The following is an 18430-nucleotide window of genomic DNA, read 5'->3' as shown; positions in this document are numbered from 1 at the left end:
CCCCTTCCCACTCCTTTTCCCTCCCACCCTTCTTCTCCTATCTAGAATTCATCTAATCCTCCTATGCTCCCACTCCCTACCCCACTATGAGTCAGCTTTCTTATATCAGAAAAAAACATTTGGCATTTGTTTTGGGGGGATTGGCTAACTTCACTTTGCATTATCTTCTCCAGCAATATCTATTTACCTGCAAATGCCATGATTTTATTCTCTTTTATTGCTGAGTAAAATTCAATTGTGTATATATGCCACATTTTTTTATCCATTCACCCACTGAAGGGCATCTAGGTTGGCTCCACAGTTTAGCTATTGTGAATTGTGAATTGTGCTGCTATAAACATTGATGTGGCTGTGTCCCTATAGTATGCTGTTTTTAAGTGTTTGGGTATAGACTGAGCAGAGGGGTAGCTGGGTCAAATGGTAGTTCCATTCCAAGATTTCCAAGGAGTCTCCACACTGCTTTCCATATTGGCTGTACCAATTTGCAGTCCCACTAGCAATGTATGAGTGTACCTTTTTTCCAATATCCTTGCCAACACTTATTTTTGTTTGTCTTCATAAAAGCTGCTGTTCTGACTGGAGTGAGATGATATCTTAGAATAGTTTTGATTTGCATTTCTCTAATTGCTAGAGATGATGAATATTTTTTTCATATATTTGTTGATTGTATATCCTAATTTCAAGTGTTTCACTATTATCAAAAAATAATGCAACCTAGTCTTTGCATCTCTGAATTTTGTCCTATATTTTGAGGAGTGACTACCTTCTAATTTGTGCAAGTACTTTGTCTCATCCAAAATAGTGCACATTTACAAGATCAGATTCCTGTTACCTTGTGACATAAGTAAAAATGACTCAATTGCTTATTTTTATATGAGAAAGGAGAAACACATATTATTCTTATCCCCTACTTATAGTCTTCATATTCTTTTTTAAATTTTTTTAGTTGTAGATTGCTATAATACATTTATTTATTTATTTATTTATTTTTATATGGTGCTGAGGATCAAACACAGTGCCCCACTCATACAAGGCAAGTGCTCTACCACTGACCCACAACTCTAGTCCTTCATATTCTTTTTCTATGTCTTTGTTTTAAGGGAGTTTTGGCTCGTGGCTTGATTTTTTTTTTATTTAATTGGTTCTGCCTGGTTATAATAAGTATAGAATTTATTTTGATATAATTATAATATATGGGATATATCTTATTCTAATTAGTTCCCCATTCTTATGGATGTACATGATGGTGGGATTTACTATGATGGATTTACATAAAAACAGAAAAATTATTTCTGATTCATTCCATTGTCTTTCCTTTTACTATCGCCCCATCCCTTCATTCCCCTTTGTCTAATCTACTGAATATTTATTCTTCCCCTTATCCCTCTTATTGTGTATTAGCTTCCACATGTCAGCAAAAATATTCAACCTTTGGTTTTGGGGGACTTATTTAGCTTAGCATGATAGTCTCAAGATCCATCCATTTACTTGTAGGTGACATAAAGTCATTCTTCTTTGTGGATGAATAATATTCCATTGTGTATGTATACCATATTAACTTTATACATTCATCTGTTGAAGGGCACCTCGGTTGGTTCCATAGGTTAGCTATTGTGAACTGAGTTGCTATAAACATTAATGTGGCTGTATCACTGCAGTATGCTGATTTTAAATCCCAGGAATAACTGGGTCAAATGGTGGTTCCATTCCAAGTTTTTTGAGGAATCTTCATACTGCTTTACAGAGTGGTTGCACCAATTTGCAATCCCACCAACAATGTATGAGTGAGCCTTTTTCCCCATGTCTTTACAAATATTTTTTGTTACTTGTATTTTTAGTAATTGCCATTCTGACTCAAAAAATTTAGCACCAAATAAATAAATAACCCAATCAATAAATGGGCAAAGGAAATGAACAGATGCTTCTCAGAAGAAGAAATACAAATTGTCAGCAAATACTTGATAAAAAATTTTCAATATCTCTAGCAATTAGAGAAATGCAAATTAAAACTATACTGATATTTCATATCAGTCCAATCAGAATGGCAATTATCAAGAATACAATGAGAATAAGTGTTGGCTTATTTGTTAGCAGAGATATTTTAATGCAGTTAACTATGAAGGAAAGGGGAAAAAACATTTATTTGATAAACATGGCAAATTCAGAGCGCTCGTGAAGCAAATTTCTTTGAGTTTTTAGACAATTTAATCTATATAAGGATGATGATGATGATGATGATAGTGATGGTGATATAATATTTAATTATAGATGATAGGGATATAGATTTTATTCAAGAGCATGAGCTTGCTACAATGCCCACAATTCAGGTCCCCATAGTGCTAAAAGATTCTATAATGTCTATCTTTATGATTATTTTTCTATTTGACTAATAATACTTTGCCCCATTCATTTTACTTTTTATTATTTCATTTTATTTTTTGCCTTTTCAGCCATTTATTTATTTTTATTTCTATTATGTTCAATGCAAATCAATTCCATAACATGATAAGTTACTATGAATCAAAGCATACATACACAAACACAATATACAACACAAATAGACATACAAACATTCAGGTATGAAGCAAAGGTGCGTGTTCATTCACATTCACAGTAGCTTTAGATCTGTTTGATCTGGTTGTTCCTGTGTAGGTTTCTGAAGGCAAAAAAAAAAAAATGATTTGGGTTATCAAGACTACTGTGGTCATATTAGATACTGCAACATGTAAGCATCATTGTATGACCATTGTGAACAAAAGATTTCAGGGAGTGTCTCCTTTTTAAAAGATTTCTGTGTATCAAAGCAGTTATAAAAGATTTAGAGGATCAAGACTGTTTTTAGGCTTAAGATCAGGTTCTAACTACTTAAAAATATTAACTAATAACAGAAAGTGTTCCAAATGTGGCATTTCTGATCCATAGTTTAAAAAATATATATTTACAGAAAAAATACAAAAGTTTGTGTGAATTAAATTTGCAAGCTGCACTTCCAGTTTTCATTTCCCAAATGCTTGATTTATAGTTTTGGCTTTTTCTCATAGTTGCCTTTCTCATTTTAAGACTTGACATTTTACCTCCAAAACTGACCAGTTTTAAATTGTGAAAAATATTCAACAGATGCAGAAATAAAAATCAGCATTTTTAAATTAGTTGAGGTCAATGCAATTCTATTCTTTGGAATCAGTTTAGATAAAGGAATCTGGTACTCTCGTTGAATGAAAACAGGAGATGGGGACACCTACCATTTGACTTTGAGAATATAAGATTTATTCATGATGCCTGGATTTGGGGTGGATTCCAATCTATCATTGCCCTGACGCATGCCAATTACCACACAAAAGTTCAAACAGTTCCCAAGGGATCAGAAATAACTTAACAATATGGAACTTCATCTAGAATATATCAGCATTAAATTAGTACTGCCGAAATAAAACATTGACAATTTACAGTAACACCAGGAAGTTCCTTCTCATATATATATAAATAGAATCATGGAAGCTTTTTATATTACCTGTTTTATGGTCTTATAGATTTCATGAGCCAAATGAAAGCTGAATCTTCATCCCACATTCCATCCTTTATCTCTAGATAAAATCTATTCTTGTTTTTCAAGGTTGAGTTTTAAGTGTTCATATTTCTTAAGCCTCATTCGAGAAAATCATGTCTTAATTTTGGATGTTATCTCTTTTTATCTCATATGTGACACTCCAGCAGATTTAATATTGGAATGCATCACCTGTGAAACCCTTCACATGTCCTTCAAACCAATCAATCTGGAATTCTCAGCGCTTTCTGTGCCAATAAAGTCGGGTGTGGAGTTGGTAGATTTAAAGCAGACCTGCTTCTTCTTCGACACATTGGATTTCTAGTCACCATTTGGATTGGGTTTAAAAGATGAGGAAGTAGAGACATTTCTTGGCCTGAGACTCTAACAGTAGAGATATAGAAGAGAAAGTGAGATCACAAGGAGACTAGCTATTGACTGCAGGGCCCTGCCAGCTGCCTTGTGGGTAGAATTAGTTGAATTGGGAGCAGCCAAAGTACTCTGTGAGGAGTTTCTTGAAAGTGTCACAACAGCTGTTTGGTTTGAATAAATCTGTGTAAATAGGAGCAATGCCAGAAGCAGCAGCCGCAACCCCAGCCTGGCGACCATTACTCCACCCATGTACACTCCATCGGTACAAGGTGGGCCCCTCTGGATGCTTGATGCACGGAGATAGATTGATTCCAGGAGGGCACAGGCAGAATGGACCATTTTATTTTTAATGCATTTCATAAACCCAACACTAATACAGGCCTAACAATATTAGATATGTAGTGGAACTCTCAGCTTAAGAATCAGAATTACTTCACCTTGAAATTCAGACAGACCTTGCAGCACCGGATCCCACCAGGGTCAACATCCATGGGGATGGGAGAGCTTCCTGCAAGAAGGTAGACCAAGTTCATAGGCCCAAGTCCAGTGACAATGCATAGAACACCAGAGAGAGCTCATCTTCTGGTGCCAGTCCTCTTTGGTCAACCTCCCACCTGCTAAATTCAAGGAAAAGAACTTCAGCAACAACACCTATATAAATGGTCTCTATAAGAGCGATAAGTCACAGGTCATTCTCTTTTGTAGTGCTTATTTCACCCAGTATTGTTTGTGTGGCTCTCTATACCAGTGCCTACAGCTGCTATTCACTTAATTCCATGATTGCATTGCATCAGTGTTCCATGATGGATCATTTCTTTTCTGTTTGAAGGTATTGTGTTTGCTTCTGTGTACATTCTTGCACACATTTCCTGGTGCACACACACAAGAATTTCTCTAAGGTCTCTAATTAGGATTGGAATCAATACAACTTAGGTTTAAAGAAAAAAAAGTCATTTTCCAATGTGCCCCTCATGTATGTTGAACTTGCTGGGACCTTCCCAGTGCTGCCAAATTTGTCTGAATTCCAAGGTAAAGTAATTTTGATTCTCAAGCTGAGAGCTTCACTGCATATGCAATATTGCTATGCCTGTATTAGTGTTGCATTTATGAAATTCAATAAAAATAAAAGGAATGAGGCAAGGTATATTCAATCAAACAAAAATAATTAGAGAGACACTGTAGCACAAAATTTGCTGCTCTCAACAGCAGTGTGTAAGAGTCTTTGTTGATCTCTGTTCTCCTTAAAACTTGATATTATCTCATTTCTTCATTCAGCTCAAGATAGTAATTGTACAGTGACATTTCCATTGTGATTTTACCTTGCATTTGCTAGATTACCAATAAGTCTGAGTTTTCTTTTCTATGTTCATTGACCATTGTTGTTTCATCTTCTGTGAGATTTCTATTTATATCCTTTGCCTGTTTTCTATTGAGTCTTTATCTTTTTCTCATTGGTTGCAAAAGTTTTTAATATGTTTTGGATACTTCAGAATAGCTATATGTGCCAAAATGTTCTTTTTAATCCTTGGCTTGTCTTTTTACTAATAAAACAGTTTAAAATTTGAGTTAAAGCTTATTTATTGGTCTTTTTAAAATGTATTTAATATTGTGGGGGCTTCTTTAAGAAATCTGTACCTTCTAAAAGGTCATAAGAGTACTCCATAGAATATATTTAGGAATGTATTATTAGAATATATTTAAGATTGTACGTTGTTACTCTGCAATATAAGTATCTCATCTACCTGAAACTGGGCTTTGTGCATTGAATGTGCAATGAGCAGGAGGGTATCATCTTTTTCTCCGTGGATCCTTGATTGCCCCAGGGCTGTTTACCAAGAGGCCTCTTTCCTACCAATCTGCAGGCTAGCCATGCCATGTGCCCTGTGTCAAATTTCCACATATTAATTACAGGCTGTCTGTTGTGCTGTTTTGGTTTATTTTTCTAATTTTGCTCAAACATGACTTGTCTTAATTACCATGCCTTTAAAATACATTATAATGGGCAGGAGCCACCTGGTAAAACAGAGTTACACCATGGGTGGTGGCAGTTTTTATCTGGAGTTGGAATCCAGAGCTGAGGGCTGGGCTTGCCGGAGTGAACATGCCCAGGATGTGGCTCCCAGACTTGTTCATTACCTAACAGGTACCAGGCGCTTTGACAAGTCTAATGGCAAACATCTGAAGGCCACTAACCCTTTTCCAATTGGCTAGCACCCTGTAGGTGGAGATAACCCGTACTGTATCATGAAGGAGCTGCCAAGGGTTGGCACCAACATCAGAGCCTTGAGGAAAAAAACAGAGTCCCAGTGGTGGGATGAGGGGCCTTAATTGCTTAGCAGAGGGAGGAAGAGGGAAGGGAAAATCTTGGGGAAAAGTTGTTAAAATCTTGTTTTGGGGTTTAGTTCCAGCTCTGCCACTTCCTGGATGTATAACATCAAGCAACTTACTAACCTTCTTTGAGCCCCAGTTTCCTCCTCTGTAAATTACAGCAAATAGTCAAATCACATCAAAGACTTGTCAGGAAGATTAGGTGAGATAATCCACAACTTAAACTAACTATCAGTGATGGCTGTTTGATCATTACTAAGTACCTTACATCTGTTATTTTATATAATTCTCAGACCAACCTGGGTGGTTGGAAATATTATTTTGATTTCACAGATGAGGAGGCTGATGACCAAGAAGTTCAGCAGCTGGTCCTAAGTCACACCATTCACAAATTAGTTTGACAGTAGACCCCATCAGCGTACTTCATGATGCACCAGGCTGCCTTGGGAGAGTATCAGAGCTGGGCTCCTATAGCTAGGGAAATGCACGTTCTCCATCTGGTGGGAAATCAGAAATGGAGCAGGACACTGAAGGAGAGCCAGATGACCTCTCCACATTTTCTGTCCATTAATCTCATCACAGGACCCTCAACTTCTAATTAGGCCTAGAAAATCCCAGTGCGGGGTGACATCCCTGGGGACCCCTAGAACCCTCTTAACTCAATTCAGCTCTTCCACTACCACTTCCAAAATTATTATGGGATCCCCCACCTGCAGAATGCAATCCCAGTAGTCCGCACTAACAAGGTTCTGAGAGGGAAGCATTGCATCCCTGAGGACTCACAGGAAACCGTGTCTGGAGAGAGCATCTCCCCTTTGCCTCTTTCTCTACCTCCTTCTCACCTCCAGGGCAAGGCAAGCCTGGGAGTTGCTAAGATCTCACTGGGCCAGGAATCTGGAGAAACAAACTGTTTGGTCTGGGGACTCTGGTCTGGCTTTCGCACCACCATTAACTCCATGGGTGATTTTAGAACGATGAATAAACTCTCTGGGCTTCATTATCCTTGTGTAATAAATGTCTTAATGACCCTCTATTTACCCATGGAACTAATATGAGAGGTGGAGTAGGGAATGGGTGTGAAAAATTTTTAAGAACAATCAAAAGCATCACAAAATCATTATTGGGTTCATTAAATGCTTGGATTGTTTATATGTTTGTGGCTCCCCAAGGTCCTTTCCTTCCTGGGGGGCTAATTTCTGAGGTCCCCAGAGCATAACATTGCAGAAGATGGAGCTCCATGACAGGATGATCTCATCTCTCTTTTATTCTCTTATATATGGTCCTTCCTTGTTCTCTGGGGCTAGGGCCTGAACAGTGCCTCAAATTCTTCATTTCCCTTCTGCAGAAACCTTGCTGGCTATCACACCTGTAACAAGGTGAGTACTCTCCAGCAACTTGAGGCACCCAGGGTGTTCCCAAGTAAGCTGAACCTCTCATTTCACAGAGGATTTAGTAGGGAGAGTCTTGCTCAGGGAAACACATCAAAAGAGAGAAAGTGCTGGGACCCTCCTATGTCAGGGCACTCTGTCTGCCTTGACAAAGTCTTTGGATGGAAACAGTTTATGTATCTATTGGATTTATGAGGGAATTCAGAGCATACGGCCTTCTGCCTGGACCCATTCCTCAGGAAGCAACCTGGAACCAGAAGCCTGCATCAGAAGGCCACATCAAATGATAAAGGGCTTTGTTGAAGTGTCAGAGCACAGGACCATGAATGTTGTATAAGGGTGGCCTGAAGCTCATGCTAGCCACCTAGGAATGTTAATCTAGGAGGATTTCTTTACTCAAGGCCATCACTGTCTTAGGTGCATAGATGATGCTCATCCTAGATTCTTGGTAAAGACAAGTTTCACCTCAACAGAGTAAGAATCATAGAGCTTCTTTCTGAGGTGTGTGGGGTTTTTTTTGGCATATATATATATATATATATATATATATATATATATATATATATTTTATTCACAGGGCCTACCCCTTATTGCCAAATCTTTTGGGGCTGTTTTTGTGAAAAGGCAAATGTCATATCAATGGATAGATTTAACTGCTCCCAAATGAGTCCTTAGAAATGCCCCCATCTAGACAAAGGGAGCTGAATTTCCTACAGCAGTACATCTGTGCCTTAGACTTAAACCTATACTGTAAAATCATATCAATTTTTCATCGTCTTGCATAAACTCCAGCTCATAAAAAAAAAAAAAAAACTTTCCCAACTTCTACAGCCCAACCTTATGTTCTCTCCCACTGATCTTGTTGATCTTATGGTCTTGGTTTCTAAGTTCACTGGCTCATTTATTTCAGAAATATCAAACACCTTCTATATGCAAAGTACAGTGGCAGGCATTGAGAATGCAAAGCTGAATCAGGCATACATTTCTCTGAAGCCAGAGTGTAGAAGAGGTGTGTCCTATAGAGGAATGACCCTGCAAGGGGTTAACAGAGATAAGAGCTGTGAAGTATTCAACTCAAGTGTAGTGGGAGTTTAGTGGAAGGAGCCTGAGATGGGGAAAAATCATGAAAACTTCAGCAGAGGAGGAACACTTTAGTTGAGTCAAAGGATTTGAGAGCCTGGAGGAAGCAAGAGGATATCCCAGTTAAATAGTTTCAGAAAAGATTAAGGATTTTTAGGAAAGTTTAGGAAACACTACATCAAATGTCTCACCTATAAGCAGTCGCCTACACATCAGATGGCCAAGAATGGACTGTTTATGTTACATTCTTGTTGGACATTTGTGTGTCTTGAGAACTGTCTATCCAGATCATTTACCCATTTTAAAATCAGATTATTTTTTTTCCCTGTTGAATTGTTTGAGCTATTTATATATTCTGGATATTAATCCATTGTCAGATGAATAGTTTGCAAAACTTTTCTTGCATTCTGTTGGTTTTCTCTTCACTCTGTTGATTGTTTTTTTCTTTATTTCTCTTCTGTGCAGAAGCTTCTTATTTTGATACAATTCCATTTGTCTATTTTTACCTTTGTTGTCTGTCCTTTTGGGGTCTCATCCGAAAGTCTTTGCTTATATCAATATCTTGAAGTGTTTCCCATATATTTTCTTCTAGAATTTCTTAGTGTCATGTCTTACATTTAGGTTTTTGTTCCACTTTAAGTTGATTTTTGATGAGAGACAAGGATGTAGTTTCATTCTTCTGTGTATGTTTGATGGATTTTCTAATGCTTCCTTAGGTATCAGGAAGTGCCTTTGGGGTACTCAATTAGATACTCTTATCTAATGGCCTCTCATCTGATGGCCTCCTAGTTATTTGGGGGTTAACAAACGTAAAGTGAGTAGGCTTATCAATGGGTACTATTTTGGAAAATATAAAACCAGAGATCTCATAGGTACATCTCATAGGTACAGATCTCTGTGAAGAGAACATAGTGGATTAAATTTCTTCACTCTAAACCCTATAATTCCACCTCAATTGTGTTTCACATTAGTCTCCTCATTGGTGAAATAAGGAATAGATAGTCTCCAAGATCCCAATTAACTTAAGCCAGTGTCCATGGGACCAATGTCATGGGGTATACTGAATATAGTTATGGGCACTAGCAAGGACACTGTTGTGTGTAGAAACTGTTCAAACTGGTACTCTATGCCAATGGATTCCAGAAAATATGACCCTAGATGTGGCATCCCCATAGTAACTGGAGGTCTACATTACCAGTAGGAAATTAACACCATGTATTTTATAATGATCAGGAATTTATTTTCATTATCTCTAGATCGTGGCAATGAAAGTTTCAGAGCTCACATCCTTTGGTTATTGTTATCTATGAGGGTTTTAGCTATATTCTTAAAATGATCTAAATACTCATGGGCACCAAAAATATTATCTAGTTATTAAATTTTGAAAGATCCATCAAAGAAAACAAAGTATGGTAAAGCATGCACACAAGAATAAAGTAAAACAGGCTTTCAGCTTCCATTGATGGACACCACAGTGGTTAATTTTGGTGGACACTGATAAACTAGTTAGTTGATTTGTTATTAGCAGACTTTCTGTGAAGAGAACATAATGAATTAAATTTTATTTTATTATTTCATAGAGCTACGAAGCAAATATATGTAGCATTGTACACTTTTATTTAATCTGTAGGAGAATCAACAAAGCAATCATTGAACCACTATATCTTTGGCCATTAAGGAACTCTGTAATCTTAAGGAACCAAAATATGCAATTATATTGATATAAAATATATATGATTATAAAAAGAATCCAATTCACTGTAGATCACCTGAGGGAAAACAGAAAAGGAGGAGCTGAGAAGCTCCCATGTTCCCACTGTTGGTGGAATCCATAGTTATTTCCTTCCTGCCATTTTCTAGGCTCCTGTGTCCATACTTCAGGTATAAACTTATTTCCTATGTACTCTTAATTTTATGTCAGAAGATATTATCTACTATGAATTAGAATGTTCCAGTTTTCTAACTAATTATTATCAGTGTTTCACAAATCTACTGGCTTGTGTATAATTACTTTTTATCTGACTTGCCAATTTCTTGACAATTCTATTTCCTAGGTTTGTTTGTTTGTCCCTCTCTTGGGTTTTCATTTAGACAACTTTGTCATTTCCAATTATTCTCTTCTTTCTCCTCTAATGTTTAAACTTCTTGTGTCTCTTTGCCTGAAACTTTTAGGATAATGAAAAATATTTGTAGTAATGAAGACCAGGGCTCTCTTGCTCCTGATTTTAATAGAAATATCACTTTTATTTTACCTTTAGGAGGGATACAGGCTTTCAGTGGTCATTTCCTATTATATAAAGTCATATAAATTACATATTTCCATTCCATGGAGCTATAGAAGTGTTTACTTTTTTTTCCCTACATTACAAATGGATGTAGACACTTATGAATTGCCTTTTAGAAAGATTTCCTCTTTTAATCTAATAATATGATATGTTGGTAAATTTACTAACGTTAAATTATTCTCTCTTTTCTATAAAATTTGATTATGATAGGCTTAATTTTTTGTACTTAGGGTTTTCGCATACATCTAGCCAAATGAGGGTAGGATAGAATAATTCCACTTTTTATCATTGTTACATTTTAGTATCAGGATTTGGTAATGATGAAAAATGAATGGGAAGGCTCTCTTTATTTCTAAGCTACAGAAGGTGTCCATGATGTAGACATTCTCTTTATATTGACAAATTTAAAATAATTTGCATATAAATGGAATAAAACTGGAGCCTGCACATTTGGAAGTACATTTCTGACCATGTTTTGTTGTTATTGTTTCTTTCTTTTAATTTATTTATCTATTGGTTTATTTCATTTGGGAATGGTTCTGATGGTTGAAGAATCAATCATTTGTCCAAATTTAGGAGCAGATAGTGTTCCATGATTATTTAAATTTCTTTTTCATCTATGAATACTATGACTTTCTGATTACTAATTTTATATATTTTATTTTTTTTTCTTCTTTATATTTGCTAGAGGTTTGTTTTATTTTATTTCTAATAGATTTGTAATGATTTATGATCAATTCATGTGTTCTGTTCTTTTTTACTTTTAGCATAATTTTCCCTCAGATCTCATATAGGACCTTGAGAGAAGGACCTCATTCATTGACTCCAGGGAACAAAGTGAGAAAGGACTTAAATACCTTTTGAGAAGAAAGAAGTCCAAGGTAGGGGTGGCATTGGGCAATGCACATGGAAGTCAGATAAGGATACTATGGTGAAGGCAGAACATGGACAATAAGTGAGGTGTGGCCTGAAGAGTGAGAAATACTCACTAAGGAATTAGGGGGTTTTTCCTGGAGCAGCAAGTGTAAGTAGGTCAATATATTTTTTATTGACTAACTAAATAATCGAGGCTGATCCCTTCCACTCTGGAATGTCTTATTACAGGGGCTCATTACCTGGAGCCAATAGAACTGCAGTGACTGAGTTTATTCTATTGGGCTTGGTGGAGACACCTGGGCTGCGACCAGTTGTCTTTGTGCTCTTCTTCTTTGCCTACCTGGTCACAATCGGGGGAAACCTCAGCATCCTGGCAGCCATCTTGGTGGAGCCTAAACTCCACACCCCCATGTACTTCTTCCTGGGGAATCTGTCAGTGCTGGATGTTGGGTGCATCACTGTCACTGTTCCTTCAATGTTGAGTCGTCTCTTGTCCCACAAGCATACAGTTTTATATGGAGCCTGCCTCACACAGCTCTTCTTCTTCCATCTGTTGGCTGGTGTGGACTGCTTCTTGTTGACAGCCATGGCCTATGACCGATTCCTGGCCATTTGCCGGCCCCTTACCTACAGCACCCACATGAGCCAGACAGTCCAGAGGATACTGGTGGCTGTGTCCTGGGCTTGTGCCTTCACCAATGCACTGACCCATACTGTGGCCATATCCACACTCAACTTCTGGTGGCCCCAATGTGATCAATCACTTCTACTGTGACCTCCCCCAGCTCTTCCAGCTCTCCTGTTCCAGCACCCAGCTCAATGAGCTGCTGCTATTTGGTCTGGGTATCCTCATGGCAGGTGCACCTGTGATTCTCATCGTCACCTCCTATGTCCATGTGGCAGCTGCAGTCCTGAGAATCCGCTCTGCTGAGGGCAGGAAGAAGGCCTTCTCCACGTGTGGCTCCCACCTCACAGTGGTGGGCATCTTCTATGGGACAGGTGTCTTCAGCTACATGTGTCTGGGTTCAGTGGAGGCTTCAGACAAGGACAAGGGCATTGGCATCCTTAACACTGTTGTCAGCCCCATGCTGAACCCACTCATCTACAGTCTCAGGAATCCCGATGTGCAGGGCGCTCTGTGGAAGGTGCTCACTGGAAAGCGAGCACTGTCATGAAGGGTGTCTCAGGAAGGTAGAAACCATGGGAGTAGTCCCTCCTAGAGTCTTGAACAAGATGACTTTTATTAGGAAGTAATATTCTTGCTCCCCAAGGATGCTTTACCTGATGGTAGTATACAGTCCTGGACCAGAGCCCTGGGTACTTGCCATTTGGTCCTCTGAACTCTTCCTAGTCCAGATAAAAGGCAACCCAAGATATCTGTATCTTGGGAGGTTCTTGGTCCTGCAGGAAGAATCTTTTGTTTATTTATTTTGCTAAGGTCCCCAAAAGCACCAGCAAAGATTGTCTCTAAACTGGAACATAACAAGTCACAGCCTAGTGCCATGAGTCAGCATACCCTTACATTAAGCTCCCCCAAAGCAGCTCCCACCACCTGTTTTCACACAAGGTCACACAGTGACCTAGATCTAGTACAGTATGAATTGAGACATTGATTTCCACTAGCCTGTCAACACTGCAAGATTCTGGGGTGCTTAACTGTGGAGAGTTTATATTTCCTTAGGGATTTCTCTTTTTTTTCAAAATGGAAATATCCGTTGACTTTAAATTTTTTTGATTATGAATTGTACTCATGAAAATGAAAACAAAATTTTAACAGTAGAAAATCAAAACCTTTACTTTTTCTGCCCCCACTCTTCATAATAACCACTGTTAAAAATTTGGTGATTGGGTTGGAGTTGTGGCTCAGTGGAAGAGCACTTGCCTAGCACAGGTGAGGCCGAGGGTTCAATACTCAGCACCACATAAAAAAATAAATAAATAAATAAATAAATAAATAAATAAAAATAAAGGTTAAATTCTTAAAAAATATATTTGGTGCCTATTCTTTTAATTTTTTAATACATACATAAACATGTTGTGTATCTTTATATCAATATAAATATGTTTATGCATATGTTGTATCAATAGGGGTATGCTATGTCATGGTTGTTATTTACACAGTACATGGTAGGTAGATTTTTTAACCTGTCAAATATCTAAAATCTTATGTTTTCCATTTTATTGATTGCCCAGTGTTAATTTACAAGTAAATAAAAATTTATTTAGCCATATGCCTTTTTTTAGAATTTAAAGTGTTTCTAGATTTTCTGCATTTACAATCAATAACATGTAGAATATTCTTTAGAAGTGTATTTTTCTTTTTTATTTACTTTTATTTTTGATACCAGGGATTGAACCTCAGGGCACTGAGCCACATCCAAGCCCTCATTTTTACATTTTTATTTTGAGACAGGGTCTCACTACATTGCTAAGGCTGGCTTTCAATTGAGATCTCCTGCCTCAGCCTCCTGAACCACCAGGGTGTTTTTATTATTCTGCAAGCATTTCCATAAGTTGTGATAAACAAAATTCTTGAGTTGAATGAAATAAAATTTTAGATTTTTATGTATAGTTTCCTCTTATTCTACAAAAAATTTGCATTATTTTATTATTCCAATGATGAAAGAAATTGCTTATTCTCCAAGCTTTTGATAACTGTGGCTATTATAAATAAATTCTACTAATTTTTGATAATATAGTGGTTGAACATTATATTTATTATTTGATATGTATTTTTTATGTTCACATAAGAATGAATGTATTTCCAAATATTTATTATTCATGGATGTGTGTTGAATTGTGTTTCTCTAAAAATTTCATGTAGAAGTGCTGACCCCCAATTTATTTGGAGATATAGTCTTTAGAAAGTAATTTTGGTTAAATGAGATTATAAGGGTAGGGCCCTAATAGAATAGAGCTATGGCCTCATATGAAGAATCCCTCTCCCTCCCTCCCTCCCCCTCCCTCCCTCCCTCCCTCCCTTTCTTCTTCTTCTTCTTCTTCTTCTTCTTCTTCTTCTTCTTCTTCTTCTTCTTTTTCTTTCTTTCTCTCTCTCTCTCTCTCTCTCTCTCTCTCTCTCTCTCTCTCTCTCTCTCTCTTTCTCCTTTTCATATGAGGATACAGAAGAAGGTCTGTCTTCAATGCAGAAAGAGAATCTTCATCAGAATCTGACCATGCTGACACACTGATCTTGGACTTCCTGCTTCCAGAATTGTGAGAAAATTATTTTCTCACAAAATCATTTTATTTAATCTATCCTATCTATTTATTTTGTTATGGCAACATGAGTGGACTAATATAATCCATTTGTATTTCATCATTGATAATTAGCTTTTCATGTCCTTTGCCTCTTTTTTTAATGGCTAATTAATTTTGCTTATTGATTTGCAGGAACTCTATATAATGTGGATATTAATCCTTTGCCACTATTTTGCAAATAATTCCACACAATCTCCCAATATGCTATTATTCTTTCATTTTTTAATTGAATAAAGTGATCTTTTATTGATCCATTCACAAGATATTTCATTCTTCTCCCAAATTAAATCATTCTTATTGCTTGGAACATATATGTAAAGTCCTTTGGTTTTTAATATCTTCCACCAATTAGAAGTTTTATGTTTTTGATGTCAGGTTCCCACACTACCAGTTATGATTTGTTTCATTGAGAGTAAGTAGCAGATATAATGGAAAAGCAAAAGAGTTAGACTGGGGGTAGCAGCTGGAAGTAAGATTTAGTGCTACAGATGGCTATTATAGATGGTGCACAGGTTGTTATTACTGAAATAGGGATGTCTTAGGTTCATTTTAGAACATATTCCATGGTTTATGTGACAGCAACAGTCACCACAATCAGAAGCGAAACTTACATTTGTCAATAGGAGCTAATAGAAGGATGTGGAGAGTAGGTCACATGTCATAGGTGTTGAGATTATATGCCTTGAAATCAGGCAAATGCTAGCTTGAAGCCCTACTCCTCAAATTCCTATGTGCCCTCAGGTAATGTACTGAATCAATTTGAACTTCAAATTGCTGCAATAACTTGGCACAGTGACTGCACAGCACAAAAACCGCTCTCAGTTGAACAGGAGCGCAGTGCGACCAGGAAGCAGCCCACCTGGTGTGAGCCTGAGGGTGAGAGGTCCTGCAGTTGGGACCTGATAGGCAAGAGAGGGGAGGGGTCTAAACCTGGAGCAAAACAGAGAGACCAGGATCGGGGGAAGCTCCAGGCAGGAGAGGGATATGATACCGGGGGCACAAGTCTTCTCACCCTGGTTACCTACACCACCCTGAGGGCAGACACTCAAGCTTAAAATAGACAACTACACCTACTGGAAGAGAAGAGAAGCAGGAAATAAATGTAATTCTAAGAGTATTTTTTTTCCTTCTTATAGTTTTTCTTTCTCCTCTACCATTCTATCCTCTGGCCCTCACAATCCCAACATAAGTGAGACCAAGAATTTTGCATGAAACAGAACTTTGAGAACTGAGTCACCTGAATAATATAATATAGAGGAATTGCATAAGCCCCACCCCTTTTTAATTTTTTCTTTCTTTCTTTCCCTTTTTTCCTTCTCTTTGTTCCTCTTTTAACCTCCAAATTTTAATATTTTTTATATCCTGTAATTTTCTAAATACATATGTGTGTTTGTTTTATGTACTCTACTGTCATCTCACGTACTTGTCTACCCTAAATTATCTCCTGTTTATTCCCCTGCTACTTACTCTCTTCATTAGACTTCTCCTCCAAATTTCCTAAGTTATATTAACCCCATACCCTCATATCTTTCCCTCTTAGCATATCGTCCTACGCCCGACCTCCAGCTCACTGTCCGCCACCAGAAACTGTACACCTTTCATGAAACTACTGATTATATTTTAAATAATAACTGAATCCAACGTTTCTGGGCATTGAGACTAACTATAAATGTCTTAATCACAATAATTTGTTCATAGGTGATGTATTGTTGATATTGGGATCTATTAACATTGTCCTTCCTCACAAAGGAGGGATCTTGGAACCCTACAAGAGCACTACAAATCTACAGGGTAAAAACAATAACACACCAGATCCACAGAGCTGGAAAGGAAGACACACAAGCAACATGAAAAGATAAGGGAAGAAAGTACCACAAACAAATCAAGACAACATTCATTAGAAGCATTGGCAGCTACAGCAGAAAAAACTACAGAGAAAGACTTCAGGATATACATGGATAAAGTGCTCTTGAACTCAAAGAAGACATAAGAAAACAAATACAAGCAGTGAAAGACAACTTTGTCAATGAGCTACATAAACAAATCTAAGAAATAAAAGATCACATCAACAGGGAGATAGAGGTTCTAAAAAAACCCCATAAATCCTTGAAATGAAAGAAATAATAAACTAAATTAAAAACTCGAACGAGAGCATCACCAACAGAGTAGACCACTTAGATGATAGGACCTCAGACAATGAAGATAAAACATATCATATTGCAAAGAACATAGATAGCACAGTGAAAATGATAAGAAACCACAAGCAGAACATCCAAGAAATATGGGATAGCATAAAAAGACCAAATTTAAGAGTTATTGGGATAGAGGAAGGCATAGAGGCCCAAATCAAAGGAATGAGCAAACTGTTCAATGAAATAATATCAGAAAACTTTCCAAACATGAAGAATGAATTGGAAATCCAAATCCAAGAAACCTACAGGACACTGAATGTGCAAAATCACAAAAGATCTACACCAAAACACGTAATAATGAAAATACCCAACTTACAGAATAAGAAGATAATTTTAAAAGCCACAAGAGAAAGGAATCAGATTACATAGAGGGGTAAAACAATTAGGATAATGGCTGATTTTTCAACACAGACCCTAAAACCTAGAAGATCCTGGAAAAACATATATCAAGCTCTGAAAGATAATGGGTGCCAACCAAGTATCTTGTAGCCAGCAAAATTAAGCTTCATATTTAAAAATGAAATAAAAACCTTCCACAATAAACAAAAGTTAAAATAATTTATAGCTAGAAAACCAGCAGTACAAAACATCCTTGGAAAAATATCTCATGAAGAGGAAATGAAAAACAACAATGAAAACCAGCAGAGGGAGGTAGTACACTAAAGGGAAAACTAATCAAAATCAAGTTAAATAACAAAAATAAACAAATATGGCTGGAAATACAAACCATGTCTCAATAGTAACCCTAAATACTAATGGCTTAAATTCACCAATCAAAAGACATAGGCTAGCAGATTGGATTTTTTAAAAAGACCCAACAATATACTGCCTAAAGGAGACTCATCTGATAGGAAAAGACATACACAGACTGAAGGTGAAAGGTTGGGAAAAATCATACCACTCACATGGACTGTGGAAGCATGCAGGGGATTCCATCCTCATGTCAAATAAAGTAGACTTCAAGCCAAAGTTAACCAAAAGGGATAAAGATGGACATTACATACTGCTCAAGGGAACCATACACCAACAATACATAACAATCATAAATATATATGCCCCAAACAATGGTGCAGCTATGTTCATCAAACAAACTCTTCTCAAGTTCAA

The 18430-nt window shown here is 37.2% G+C and overlaps 1 pseudogene; it reads left to right on the top strand.

The window, feature by feature from the left end:
• Positions 1–12087: 12087 nt before the first annotated feature.
• Positions 12088–13048, top strand: LOC114081750 (olfactory receptor 3A1-like; annotated as a pseudogene).
• The last annotated feature ends 5382 nt before the right edge of the window (positions 13049–18430 follow it).

Source organism: Marmota flaviventris, chromosome 17 (assembly GCF_047511675.1).
Source record: "Marmota flaviventris isolate mMarFla1 chromosome 17, mMarFla1.hap1, whole genome shotgun sequence".
NCBI lineage: Eukaryota > Metazoa > Chordata > Mammalia > Rodentia > Sciuridae > Marmota > Marmota flaviventris.
This window is presented reverse-complemented; position numbering and strand designations above follow the sequence as displayed.